We start from the raw sequence: 14818 nt of genomic DNA on the forward strand, positions 1-14818 counted from the left end.
TGCCCACATGTGGCCTTGGCACCCTTCTGAGTTCACCACTCATAGCCACCACCAACAGATAGCTGTAGGAACAACATACAAAATGTAGGATTATCACAAAATATAGGATTAATCCAGGTTTAGCACTCAGTGGGCTAGTACAATAGGGCAATAGCTCAGGCAGTTGTTTAGACTACAAGGACATTATTCAAGTGACTGACCAATGTGTCTGGGTTGGATAAAGAAAGAAAAAGTCAAGGATGGACTTAAAAATATTTCTTTTCCCTTGTCCACCCCAAGAAGTTAAGCCAAAACAATGTCCTTGTGTTAACCAATTCTTGGACCAGGCATACTTTTCTCCCCGTGTTAAACATTACTGAGACCAAAGAAAGATAGCCTAACTTCTTGCTCCAGGGATTAACCACTCCTGGAAAACAAGATGGCAAGCATATTAAACTGCCTGCATTTCAAGGTTACCTTCTCATCGAGTGAGTACTTCAAGACTCTCACCTCACTGTGCCTTCCAAAAGTATTATGTCATAAACTCTGCCCATTCTAACCAGTTCCTGCTTTTCAAGACTTGCCTTGAAATCACAGCCAAGACTCTAAAACTTTCATAAATACCTGTGGAAATAAAATAAAGGGAACCCAGATGAGAACAGTGGCTGTTTATTCACAGCTGGCTATAGCAAGAGAGTCAGCCACCATTGCTTGGATTTCAGAGACTATGCCCTGACAGAGCAGTGGTAAAGCCTTAGAGTTTAAAAAAAAAAAAAAAAAAAAGTGGGGGTATGGGGTATGATTTGAGTATGCTGTGATTGGAAGCTGTTGTCATGGAGAAGCTGGAGGTGGGCCAACAAGAAGCAGGGCATCCCATGAGACTGGTTTGAAGAGCATACATGGCTTTCCCTGGTTGGTCCTGAGTTGGGGAAGCAGGGGCAGAATTAAGGGGAGCTGTCAATCATGGACCAGTCCTGATCATTTTGTGCCAGTTGCTGCAGAGGTTATGGTTTGGCTTCCTGGGATAGTTGCTGCAGAAGTTGTGGGTCACAATTCTATTGTTACATATGGTCTGGCCATTGCCCATTTGTTATGTTCAGTCTCTCATACCATAGCCTGATTTTCCAATTCTGAGTCTCTATTAAGACTGTCCAGGAGGTGTCCATATTTCAGTAGAGCTAATAAATTTAACTTTGCTTGATCTACAGGTTTTCCTGATCGTCTTTTGAAGAGTCAACAGTGAACAGTTCATATACCTAGTACTACATGTTGGATGTTGTCATAATGATCTGTCTCCTGCTTTCTCCCAATGAGAGATTATTTCCAACAAGGAAACAGGATTTTCCAATAAGATTATAGAGTTCTCTAGCAACACATCTATGACTAGGGGCCATTGTGCTGGATTTGGCTGTCACACCTTGGGAGACCCTTGAATATCATAGGCTATTAAGACCTAACTCCCAGGATCCCAGCAGTCAGTCCTTCTTTTTTGGTGGAAAGGCATAAGACACAGTCTTTCAAGTCTAACACAGAAGTGCTTCTTTGCTACCATTCTCCATGACAGGTAGATTGGGTAAATGGAGAGACGTTCTAAGGGTAACACTGTGAAAGTATATAGAATAATCAAATCTGCAAGTGTTAAAATTCCCTGGAATTATATGTGGAAAAAAATAGCAGTGGGTTTGGCTGACAGAGCAAATTCATTCACTTACTGAATATTGAACAAAAGGTACATCCTAGAATCTGGAAAGACAATGATGAGCAAAACATAACATATCTGATGACATGTTTCATTGAGCTTTCAGTCTAGTGAGGGACGAAGTCTTGATCAAATAATCTAGGGTAAAGATATGAAATATGAGCATGTTAACAGGAGGATTAGGGAAGCTCAGGAATCTCAAGGTATTAAACACCAAATTTACTTTATCATATAATGTGCCTGAGCAGTAAGAATTCATAAATAGACATTTAAAAACTCATCAAAAAGGGCCTTAGTGGATCTCTGCTTCCTGCTAAGATGGTACTATGGGGATTGAATTTACCCTCCCACTGGAAACAACCTACAAATTGACAATATCTGTAAAACAATCATTTGCAAGATACTGAACACCAGACAACAAAGGACAGCAACCCCTAAGGGACAGGAAACATTAACCACAGCATATTTACTTACTTGCCAGATTTCTATCTATTGAGGATGGAAATAGATATGGAAATATGGAAAGAGGGAAGGACAGAGTGGACTCTAGGGTAACTGATGAGAATCTGAGATATTAATATAAATTCATTTTAAAATTCAGATAGATATAGAAAAGATACATATGTATATGGTTGTATGTTTCTTTTTATATATAGACAAAGATACAGATATACATATCAATATAGATAAAGAGTTTTCCCCATGGTTCTATTTGAGAAGGCCAAGAAGAAATCACTTGGATTACAAGCAGCACACACAGACGGTGAGTACCCTTAGCATCAGATGTTGATTTCTAAATTCCATTCCCCACCAAAGCACCTAGGACTCCTTAGTAAAATGGCTGATTCCCAAGATAAGGCATGAAAAGTACATGATGAACTCAGAACATCCAACCATGACAGAAAGGACAAAATGGCTCAAGGAATAAGGGGGGCATGTCAAAGGACACAGGAGCCAGCGAAAAGTGGCTACCATTGGCCTAATCTGGGACAATTTGAACTTTAAAATAAATAATAACAGTAAAACATTAGAACTATAAAATCAGAAGAAATACATAATATATAATTTATTTTATTATATATAAATAATACAATGATAAATAAAAACAAGAATATCTTAGCTCAAGGCTCCAACTCTCCCACCTTGAACTTGAGCGAATACTTTACCTTCTCTGAGTTTTAATTCCTTCCTTTATAAAATGGTGCTAATAACAATGCCTGCACTGTGGGATCACTGTAAGGATTAAATGAGATAAGAGATGTGAGAAGTGCTTTAGAACCAAAGCACCTAAGCAGGTGTTTATACATTATTCCCAGGACTTGTGTACAAGAAGAATTTGTACTAGTGTACTACGAACACCCAACAGAGGGTGCACTGCTGCTAGAGTACATTGCCAGAGCCATAGCGTGTGTGCGCATGCGTGTGAGCGTGTGTGTGTGTGTGTGTGTGTGTGCACGCGCGCACACACATGCGTATAAGCGTGCATGAGTGCATGCGTGTGTTTGTGTTGGGATTGGGATTGCCATGCTCCAAAAGCAACTATCATAATGCAGAGCATGGAAGTGAAGGTGGTGGCGCTGAAAGCTAAGAGTTAAGAGTCAGTTAAGAACATGCTCACATGTTAATTAACATGCAAGAGTTGTTAAGTGTGGCTATTTCCATAAACCACGTTTCCAGCCTGTCTAAAGGTACTGCAGGAGAGTGGGCTAAGTCATCCTCAAGAGATGGCGGTGGCTATAGAGCTTTTCCCTGCAAAGACCAAACAAGGTAAATAGATGTGAAGTGTGTTCTCTTCAAACTAACAACTTCTGTCACTTTCCTCTCTGTCCAATCAGCTTAAAAGGATGACTTCTCTCCTACAGCTAACATCATTTTCTTTTGCTATAAGAAACATGAAGAAAATGTGCAAGCAAAATCCTTTTTACTTATTATACTACTTACTCTATACTGACATTTATTTTAAATCTTAAAAAGCAGAAAATAGAATAGGAGAAGCTATATAAACTCTCCACATAGATTCCCCAAAGAAAATGCCCTCCATGCTTCTGTTCTCTGGAAAAGATAATAAAAGCCCCCTGGCCCTGTGTGGGGGTGCTGGGACACTCTGCAGACTGCAGGGCTGCTGTGCCCTGCAGGGGTACACAAGGCCCCACAGAGACTGGGAAATGCTCATCTCATGCCCAACGCTCCGACATGGCAGGCAGGATGCCTGCCTTCTCCTTCCTGGGTCCTTTGATTGTTCTATCACAACAGTCCCTTTGCTATCTCACTGGCCGAGCTCACTTCTAGCTCCTCTTGTATCTTGCCCTTCCATCTCAAATGTTTTTCCTGTTTCTGCAGTAACCTTCTACCTCAATTTCATGGAGATTCATAAGGTTTGATGAGAAGAAGAGAAAGTTATTTGCCAGATTTTTAGTGGGACCCAAGATCTATTGCTATTCTATAGAAAATTCTGTAGAAATGAAGGACTAGACCCCATTTTCCAAAATGTATGCACCAGGAAGGGTGACGTGTAGGGCTTTTGTAAGTTGAAGAGAATGAAGGGCAGGACCTATCAGATCATCAAAGACTGGACTGTGTGTCACATCATCTTTCCTTGTGCCACTTCCAAATCTCCAAGAATCCCAGGTGTGATGGGTCATCGGGTCCTTGCTAACTTTGATGACAGCGCACTTAGTTTAAAGGTCTTGGGCTCTTGGGGCTGGGTTGGGCCTTCTCTACTGCTGCCAGTTCATGGGGTTCTACACTGCTTAATGATAGCCAGACATATCTCCAGCTATATACAGGGGGAGGTCAGAGTCAAGACACTCATGGTTGAACATGTTTTAAAATTTAAAATTTAAAAATTTTAATTTGGAAGGGATAGAGGGGAAAACTGTGCTTACTTCATCAGTTTGCCAGATCATCCGAAGGATTAAACAAATAAGCAAAGGTTTATTTTTATAAACCCAATGAAAAACCTAATGACCCTAAAATGAAGCAAGCAGAAATTAAATAAATCCAGAAATTAAAACATCAGTTCCTGGAAAAATGGAAAGTTGACTAAGCTATCTTAAAAGCTATACAAATAGGTCACTGTACAGGGACCCAAGACGAGTTGAGATGCCAGTGGAGTAAAGTAGCAGATATTTCAGGTATTTCTATGAGATCATTCATTCTATTTTTCTGAACACATGAAAACCCTTCCACAGTGTTGCCTGTCCCCCTGACTTTTTGTCTTGCAAGATATGCAAAAATAAATTGAAAATAGAGCACAGCAAAGCAGTGACAGCTTGTCTCTAGTCCTCTTGGCCTTCAGCAGGGGCAGCTGGAAGGAGGACTGGCAGCTGGAAATATCTGCTCTCATGTCCACTCGGTGGCTGCTGGCTTCCTCACAGTATGGTGACTGGTTACCAGGGGTGGCTGTCCCAAGACAGAGCCCTATGAAATCCCTTTGTTACATACTGCCTTTTGTAACGTAGCTTCAGGAGTCATGCACCAGCATTTTTGCCCAAACTATCCAGCATAATTAGAATCACCAGATTCCACTATTTGATGGGAAAGGTGTCAAGGAATTTGAGAACATGTTTTAAAACCACCTAGCAAAATGAACAAGACGGTAAACAACATGTATTGGAGAGGATGTGGAGAAAGGGGAACCTCTTACATTGTTGATGGGAATGCAAGTTGGTAAACAGCCACTTTGGAAAACAGTGTGGTGATTCCTTAAGAAATTAAAAATAGAGCTTCCCTATGACCCTGCAATTGCACTACTGGGTATTTACCCCAAAGATACAGATGTAATGAAAGAAGGGCCACCTGTACCCCAATGTTCATAGCAACAATGGTCATAGTCACCAAACTGTGGAAAGAACCAAGATGCCCTTCAACAGACAAATGGATAAGGAAGATATGGTCCATATATACTATGGAGTACTATGCCTCCATCAGAAAGGATGAATACCCAACTTTTGTATCAACATGGATGGGAGTGGAAGAGATTATGCTGAGTGAAATAAGTCAAGCAGAGAAAGTTAAGTATCATATGGTTTCACTTACTTGTGGAGCATAAGGAATAACATGGAGGACATGGGGAGATGGAGAGGAGAAGGGAGTTGGGGGAAATCAGAGGGAGAGATGAACCATGAGAGACTGTGGACTCTGAAAAACAAACAGGGTTTTGGAGGGGAGAGGGTGGGAGGTTGGGTGAGCCTGGTGGTGGGTATTGTAGAAGGCATGTATTGCATGGAGCACTGGGTGTGGAGCATAAACAATGAATTCTGGAACACTGAAAAGAAATTTTAAAAATTAATAAAATAAAACCATCTGGCAATGATGCCTTGTTTTTAATTTTTTTTTTTCATTTATTATACCATGCTTCATAACAATGGTGGGAGTGGTAAGAGCTCAATCTGGAAACTCATGTTTGCGAGTTCAGGGAAATTATATTGATTTGAAATTTTCCTATCCTTTGTTTTGTATGTTATTTCTTTCTGGTATGCTTATTAGATTTTGGACCTCCTAAATCTATCCTCTAATTTACATATCTCTTCTCTCCAATTTTCCACCTTCTATGTCTCTCTTTGTTCAAGTTGGAGAGAAATTCCTTCAACATTATCTTCGAGTCCTTTTAGAATATTTAAAACTTCTACTAACCTACTTTTCGTTTCTAAGAGCTCTTTTGAATCTTATGTTCTGATTTTATGGTAGCCTGATTTTGTTACACAGATACAAGATTTCTCATTGCTCTAAGGATATTTACTGACTTGGTTTTTTATTATAAAAAAAACTCATATATATATATACACACACTCATATATATATATATATATATACACACACACACACACACACACACACACACACATACACACACAAACTTAGAATAATATGGTGAACACTTCTCCCCACTCCCATGTACTCATCAACTCACTTCTGTAAAGCGCTGAAAGGGAAGAAAAGCAAAGGCTATCATGCAGAAAACAAGGGGTTAAATGACCATCCCTATCCTGACTTTAGATCTCAGCTCTTCTTCCTGCTCAGTTATCAGAAGCCTGGGAGACAGGATACCCCCATATTGGCTTCCTAGGGCTTCCAGAGCAAAGTACCACAAACTGGGTGGCTTAAAGTAATGGAAACATGGACTCTTCACAGTGTTGGAGGGTAGAAGTCCAAAGTCAAGGCAACCTTCTGGAAGGCTCTGAAGGCAAGTCTGCTCTGTGCTTCTCTCCTGGTATCCGGTGGCCGCCCACAACATTTGCCACCCATTGTCTTGTGTCACTCCCATCTCTGCCTCCACTGTCACATGGTAACCTCCCTGTGTGTCTTCCCTCTCCTCTGTTTTCCGTAAAAGGACAGGACACAACTCAATGGATTAACGCCCACCCTAATCCAATATGACCTCATTGTAACTAATTACAAAAAACCCTATTTCCAAATAAGGTCACATTCTGGGGTTCTGGGGGTCAGGACTTCAACATATCTTTTTTTTCCAGACAAAATTTAACCCAGAACACTCCCTGTTGTAGAGCTCGGGTAATGGGCTTCACTGAACTCTTCCAAATCCCAAGTTTTTCCCAAGTCAAGAGCACTGGCCCCCTGCCTTTCAGGCCTTCCCCCGCTTAAAACCTAAATCTCCTGGCAAACATAGTCAACAGTACTCTTTTCTAGGACTATGCGCACTTATGTCAAAATATTTCATCTATGAGTACACGCTTGGAAAAAAAAAAACCAACTTTAAAGCATTTCCCAGTGTTCCAACCTTAATGCACACACATCTTTAAAATCTGCCAATCAGTTTTAAGTCCATTTTACAGCGATTTAGGAATGTAGTAACCTTCTGCTTTGTCTTTATAAGCCAAAGCTGGAATTGAAAGAAAACCTAGAGTATAGGATAACCTTTCAATTACTTAGCAAATTATGTTTTTCGTAAGTATTCCTCATTTTCTTGTGCAGGCACATGGACACACATGTCTTCTTGTGGATTTCTTCAATTATATCCTTTGTGCTCCAAGCTAGGAATTGCACATATGTCCCTGAGTGTGTGGTGGCCTCATATGGATTTCACATCCTTTTTCCCGTCTTATAATTAAAATGCAGATACCATTGGGTGGGCCAAAACCTGAGTAAATAGCCTTTTGAACATGAGCCAAAGTTCCACTATTATATTGTGAATAGCCCTGTGTCTACTGGTAAGTACTAAGTGGCTAAACTGCTTGACTGTATTTCTTCTGCAGATGTCACACCTTGTCACCAGCCACCCCCACCTCAGTAAGCACACCCTACAGGCATCTGTTCCCTTTGAGGAAATGGCACTTTCCAGAGAGCCCTTCTGCAGGATAAAACATGCTTTGCACAAAGTCCATTCCCTATTCAATGAGGAGGGCATAAAAAGCATTCTTCTCAGAGGTAAATGGATGACCTAAAATGCAGAGGATACAAAGTTTTGCATTTGTTTCACACTGGCTGCACCTTATCAAAGTGAAGATTCTTATTGCCAAATCATTAGCAACTGATGGTGTGCATTAGTTAATTTACTGGAGGGAAAAGAAAAAAGAAAGGAAGAACTAATAAGTGTTTTGGTGGACAGACATAGGAGTCTTTCTATGTAATGAATGTAGTAAAAAAAAAAAAAAAAAAAAACCAACCCTAGAGAGAGGTGTAATTTTCTGTATTTCTTCACCCTTTGCCTGGGGCAATGCAGCCCCTGTCTTTGAACAAGGTCAGGTGCATTGTGCATGCCCAGGGTTTGAAGAGCATTGAAAGATTCCTGGAGGGGGTGTATCCCCAGTAGCAAATGGTTCTGTCAGGGAGGAAAAGGGACCCCACACAGGCTGCCTCTTTATTCCTCAAAGGAAGAGGCCTTGCAGGCTCTTAACTAGCTGGGGTGGGTTAACACCTGCTCCGAGAAAGAATGTAGTCTCTCTCTGGTCACAGGTAGCTGACTTCCTGATGGGCAGGGCTGGAGGCCCTCTTCCCGGGGAATTCTTCTCTCTACATAGCACTGGAAAATGGACAGAAGACAAATGCACGATGTTTTCCAAGTTGAAAGGTCATTAGACACTAATTCTCAAGGCTGGTAGCAAAAAAAGAAAAAAAGAAACTAAAAATGTCAAATCTGTACATATTTGTATATAGAATAGAGCTATTCATTTTTGTACTTCAGCATCACATTTGAATATATAAGTATTTTTATTAAGCATTATCGTGCCTTTGATGAAGTAATTGAAGAAATTTGAGATAGGTGGAGTAAATCAGTCTGATGGTTGAAGCTCTTTGTCTGTGGCTACAAGAGAATGTGTCATTTGGGGAACACTTTAATGGTAGCTCATTAAAGTTATATAAGTACCGACTTATATAATGTACACAAGAATTAATAGAAGAAATAACTGCTCAGGTTCTGCCAAGTGGACAAATAAAGAAGAGTCAATCATGGTAGAGGATGTGGATCTTACTCCAGAGACGTGGGGTTGGAAGAAATGTCATTTATTTGCCATTTGGAAATGAATTCAGGCTTTTATAATGGTCAAAAGGCAGGGAGTTCACCTTTCCACTCTGAACACATTGCAATGACAGATGAAATATTTAAAAGACAGGAAGAAAGAAAGACAGACAGACAAAGAGAAAGAAAGGAATGAGACCAGGAAGACCCAATCAAGCTTTGGCACAAGATAGAATCTCCATGGACCAGACACAGAAGGAAAATATAAATTGTGTGTTATCTGGGCTCTAGAAGAAGGCACTGGTGACTGGGAGCTTGGTTCCTGTGGGATAAGGAGCTTTAAATGTGAATGGGACTTGGAGCAGAGCCAGGCTTCCTGTTTGATGCCAGGGGCAGACAGGACTCCTCTACTGGGACTGTGGCTACAGATGAAGCTGTGAGCAGGGGGAGTTAAAGGACAAAGACAAAGTGTGGCTGCCAGGAACTGCCTATACTCTGTAAATGGATCTGCCATGTCCTTCATGGCCCCTAGGGGCAGTACATCCCAAGCTCAATTGTAAAGGCTGGTTCTGGGCTGGGCTAAGTAGAAACAACCCTCAAACTGTCAAGGAGGGAAAAGTTTGGAGGGGATACTCTAAATGAGCTTACAAACCAAAATTCCAAAACACAGGGCGGAAGACTAATTTCTCAAAGGACAGCCAATTAGCAAAAGACTTGAAAAGGATAATTGATTCCAACTGAAATTCATTTTAGAGAATAGTCTGAAAGATGTCAACATAAATTTGTTGAGGTTGTTCAAAGAGATATATAGATACATAAAGGTATTTTTGATCAAAGAAATACAAGGCAGAAATGAAAAGAAAATGAAACACATTAAATCACATCCTGAGTTCTTACATCACTAGAAGGGCTGGAAGTCCAACCACAGTCATAATTAGATAATTAGACTTCATCAGCAACCTAGGAAGCAGTGCTACATCTCTGAGGCTTCTATAACATTACAAGATAAATGGAAGATGGACTTCGTCAGTCATTCAGGTCATTGCTAATATCCTCATTGTCCAGGCTCCAAGAGTCTCCCATGATGACTCAGCTACTTAAGTGTAAGGGGAAAGAGATTGTGCTGAAGCTGAGAGCCTTCTCTCTAGGGCAGGTCTTCCTAGCTTTCATGCCCTCAGAAATCACGTCACTGGCTTGATTTGAATGTTGCCAAGGTTGAGGATATGGGTTTTACCACTCTAGAACACTCGTATTACTTCAGTACTTAAAATGCATAGGTTCTCTCAAGTTCTACCCAGAAATTTTGATTCCCTAGATTTGTCACAGGCCTTAGAAATTAGTGTTTCTAACAAGCTCCCTTGTGATTCAAATGCTGTAGACCCAGAATTTGGTAAACTCTGATATTGTTTATGATCCTCATTTTTTCAAGTGATGAAGCCAGGTGGGACCAGGGAGAACAATGATTATGTTGGTTACACAGCTAACTGTTAATGGAATAAAACCCAGCTCTTTCTTCTGCTTAATTTGGGTTTAATTCCCTCCTCCTTTTCTAATTTCTTAGAACCTTAAAGTCGCTGATTTGAGGCCTTTCTTCTCTTCTAATACAGAGGTTTACTGCTATAAATTTCTTCTCAATTCCTACTTTGCTGTAATCTCACAAATTCTAATATGCTGTGTTTCCATTTTCATTCAAGACAAAATACTTTCTAATTTCCCTTTGGAATTCTTCTTTGACCTATTGGTAATGTAGAAGCATGTTATTTATTTTCCAAATATTTGGAGATTGTCCAGATATCATCCTGTTATTGATTTCTATTTTAATTCCTTTGTGGCCAGAGAACATGCTGTATATGACTTGAATCCTTTTTAATTTATCAAGACTTGTTTTATAGCCCAGAATATAGTCTCTCTTGGCAAATGTTCTCTGTGCCCTTGAGAAGACTGTGTATTCTGTTGCAGATGAATGGAATGTTCTAATAAATGTCAGTCAAATCAAGTAGGTTGGGAGTAATATTCAAATATTCTTGCTGATTTTCTGCCTGCTTGATCTATTAATTATTGAGAGAAGGGTAGCAAAATCTGTAACTCTAATTGTGGGTTTGTCTGTTTCTTCTTGTAGTTCTAATCAGTTTTGACTTTCTATATTTTGGAGCTCTGTTATTAGATGTATAAAAGTTAAGGATTTATTTATTCTCTTTTTGAATTGACCCTTTTATAATTTTGAAATGGACCTTTTAAAAATCCTTGATAATATTCTTTATTGTGATAACTACTTTGTCAAATATTAAAACAGCCAATCCAACTTTCTTTTACTTTCATATTAACATGCCATATCTTTTTACCTTTTTACTTTTAATGTATTTGTGTCTTTATATTTAAAGTTATTTTCTTGCAAATAGCATATAGTTGGGCCTTGCTTGTTTTATCCAATCTGATCATTTCCACATTTTAATTGAAATGCTTAGTTTTATTTAAGGTGATGATTGATAATGCTTAGGTTTAAATTTAATTTAAATTAAATTAAATTAGGTTTAATTTAACAATTACTATTTGTTTTCTATTTTCCCTTTTTCCTCTTTTTCTGTCTTCTTTTGGATTACTTCTTTTGATCCTGCTTCATCTACCATGTTCATTTACAAGGATATATGCTTTGTTTTTCAAGAAGTTTGTTTAGGGTTTACGGTATGTATCTTTAACTTGTCAAAGTCTATCTTGAGTTGCTAGAATACCATTTTACCGATGAGAACCTTAAAAACAGCAGTTTCAGATCTTCCTTTTCCAGGCTTTGTGCTATTGCAGTTGTGCTTCTATATGTGCTTCTCTATGCATTTACAACCCCATATTACTTTATTATTACTCTGTTTACATAACCTATTATTTATTAAAGGTATGTAAAGAATAAGAAAACTGTTATATTCTTACCCGTGGAGAACTCATTTCTGGTGTTCATCACTCTTTTGTGTAGATCTACATTTCTGCCCATCATTTTCTTTCTATCAAAAAGGCTTCAGTATTTTTTATAGTGTATAACTACTGGTGATCTACTACTGAATTCTTTACACCTGTGTATATCTGTCTTTCTTTTTGGAAGATGTTTTTGTTGTGTATAGAATTCTAAGTGGACAGTGTTTTCTGTTAGTACTTCATTTCTCCACTGTCTTCTCACTTGCATTGTTTCCTATGAGAAATATGTGGTCACCCTTATTTCTCCTTATTCCTCTGTGTGTGTACTGTGTCTTTATTCCCAGGCTGTTTCTAATATTTTTATCACTGGTTTTTAGCATCTTGACTATTGTATGCCTTAGTTCTATTTCTGTTTCTTGTTCTTTTGATTCTTTGGGCTCCTTATGTCTGTGGCTTTATTGTTTTCATGAAATTTGTAAAATTCTCAGCTCTCATACCTTCAAATATTTTTTTCTGTCTCCTCCTCTGTCCTTTCGGAGACTACAATTCCACACATATTAGACTGCTTAAAGTTTTCCCATAACCCTCTGTTCATTAATTACTGTAGATCTGTTTATTGCTTTAATTCCTTTTTTCCCTACCCTCTATGTTTCATTCAGAATGGATCCTCCTTCTGTCTTCAGGTTTTTTTCTTTTATCTGTAATGTCCAATCTTCCATTAATCATATCTCATGTTTTTTCCCTTGAACATTGTAGTTTTCATCTCTAGGAGTTCAAATTGCATCTCTTTCATTCTTTCACTTCTCTACCAACAATCTTTAGTCTTTCACTGGCACTTGGAACATACGGAATATTAATAATAACTGGTTCAACGTCCTTGTCTGCAAATTCTATACTGTGTCAGTTCTGGATTGGTTTTTATTGATTTTTTTTTTTCCTTCTTATTATGCTTCTTTGTATGCCTGGTAATTTTTGAATTAGAATTTTACTTTGTTTGGTGCTTATATTGAATTTTGTTCTGGGATGCAGTTATTTGGAAATAACTGATCCTATCAGATACTGGTTTTAAGCTTTTTTAGATGAGACCAGAGCAGTTAGTCTTACTACCGTTACTAGTCTTACTAGCTAACTTTTCTGATTATTGAAGCAATACCCAACTGACTAACCTGAGGCTTTGTGAATCTTGAGGTCCGAGTGGTGAGAAGAGACATTATTCCCCACCCTTTATGTTCCCTCTAACACTTTCAGATGGCTTTTTCCCCAGCCTCACATGCATGCGCTGATCAATACTCAGTTGACTAATGGAAGTAAATCTTCAGATCTCTAGAATTTTCTTTCTGTAGCTATTTCTTAGCCTCCTGACTCCCAGCTCTATTTACTCAACTTAAGGAGAATTCCAGGATCTATTGAGGGTTTTTGCTTTGCTGCACCACATCTGAAAACAAATAAAACAAACCCTAAAATTTCCCCCAACTTGTTGCTTAGAAAGATCTGGAAACTATTTCTGGGCAAAAAGCTGGATCAACTGTAGAATTCTCTTCATTTTTTCCCTCTCCCTCAGGTCTTTGTGGCCTGATGTCCAACATCTTGAAAATGTTTACTTCATATATTTTGTTGGTATATTTAGTTGTTTCAGGTGGGAGATAAACCTGCCCCCTACTATTCCATTTTGACCAGAAGCAGAAGTCTTCTCAAATACATTTTTAGTATAAAGAATGGAATTTATGGGGTGCCTGAGTGGCTTAGTCAGTTAAGCATCTGACTCTTGGTTTTGGCTCAGGTCATGATCTCAGGATCATGAGATGGAGCCCTGCATTAGGCTCTCGGCTGAGCATAGAGTCTGCTTGTCTCTCTCATTCTGCTCTTCCCCATGCTCTTTCTCTCTCTCATAAATTTTTTAAAAAATAAAAAATAGAATTTATATAAACAAAAGTATTACGAAATTATTAGCCTGATTTCACATGAATATGGCAAAAACCATTAAAGTGCTTTGTAAGTAACTGAAGTTTATAAAATGCCTGTGTATGCCAACTCATTTACTACACAGGGGAAGTAACTGAGGCAAGAGATGTAATGAAATTCATGTATCTCCTTAGTGAGAGAAGTAAAACCAAATTCACTTTTTTTCAAATGTGTGCAGTATTCTTGTCAATATTTTGCTGATTTTATTTTATTTTATTTTTGAGAGAGAGAGCACAAGCAGCAGGACAGGCAGAGGGACAAGCAGACTCCCCGCTGAGCATGGAGCCAGACATGAGTCTCGATTCCAGGACTCAGAGATCATGACCTGAGCTGAAGTCAGACACTAAATTGGCTGAGGCACCCAGACACCCGTACATTTTGCTGTTTCAAACTGCCCCCAAACCTCCCTATTATAAAGGAGAAATATCATATTCTTATAAAATATACCTGATCAAATCATCATGTGGGTCACCTGAGTGGCTCAGTTGGTTCAGCCTCTGCCTTTGGCTCAGGTCTTGATCCCAGGGTCCTGGGATCAAGCTCCACATTGAGCTCCCTTGGAGCCTGCTTCTCCTTCTGCCTGCTGTTCCCCCCTGCTTGTGTACATGCACTCTCTGTCAAATAAATTTTTTTTTCTGTCAAATAAATTTTTTAAAAATCTCTAAAAAGCATTGTAATGTCTTTGCATTCAGAAGCCATAAAAAACAACCACTGGTTCCATTTATTGGTACACTAGTAAAAACTTTTTTTTAGCCTTATAGACACTTCAGGGACAAAATTGTTCACATTCTTTCCACTGAAATAAAATACTTTTGCAGTTCATCTGGAAAGGCAAAGGATTATATCATGTTAAG

Source organism: Mustela erminea, chromosome 8 (genome assembly GCF_009829155.1).
Source record: "Mustela erminea isolate mMusErm1 chromosome 8, mMusErm1.Pri, whole genome shotgun sequence".
NCBI classification, from domain to species: Eukaryota; Metazoa; Chordata; class Mammalia; order Carnivora; family Mustelidae; genus Mustela; species Mustela erminea.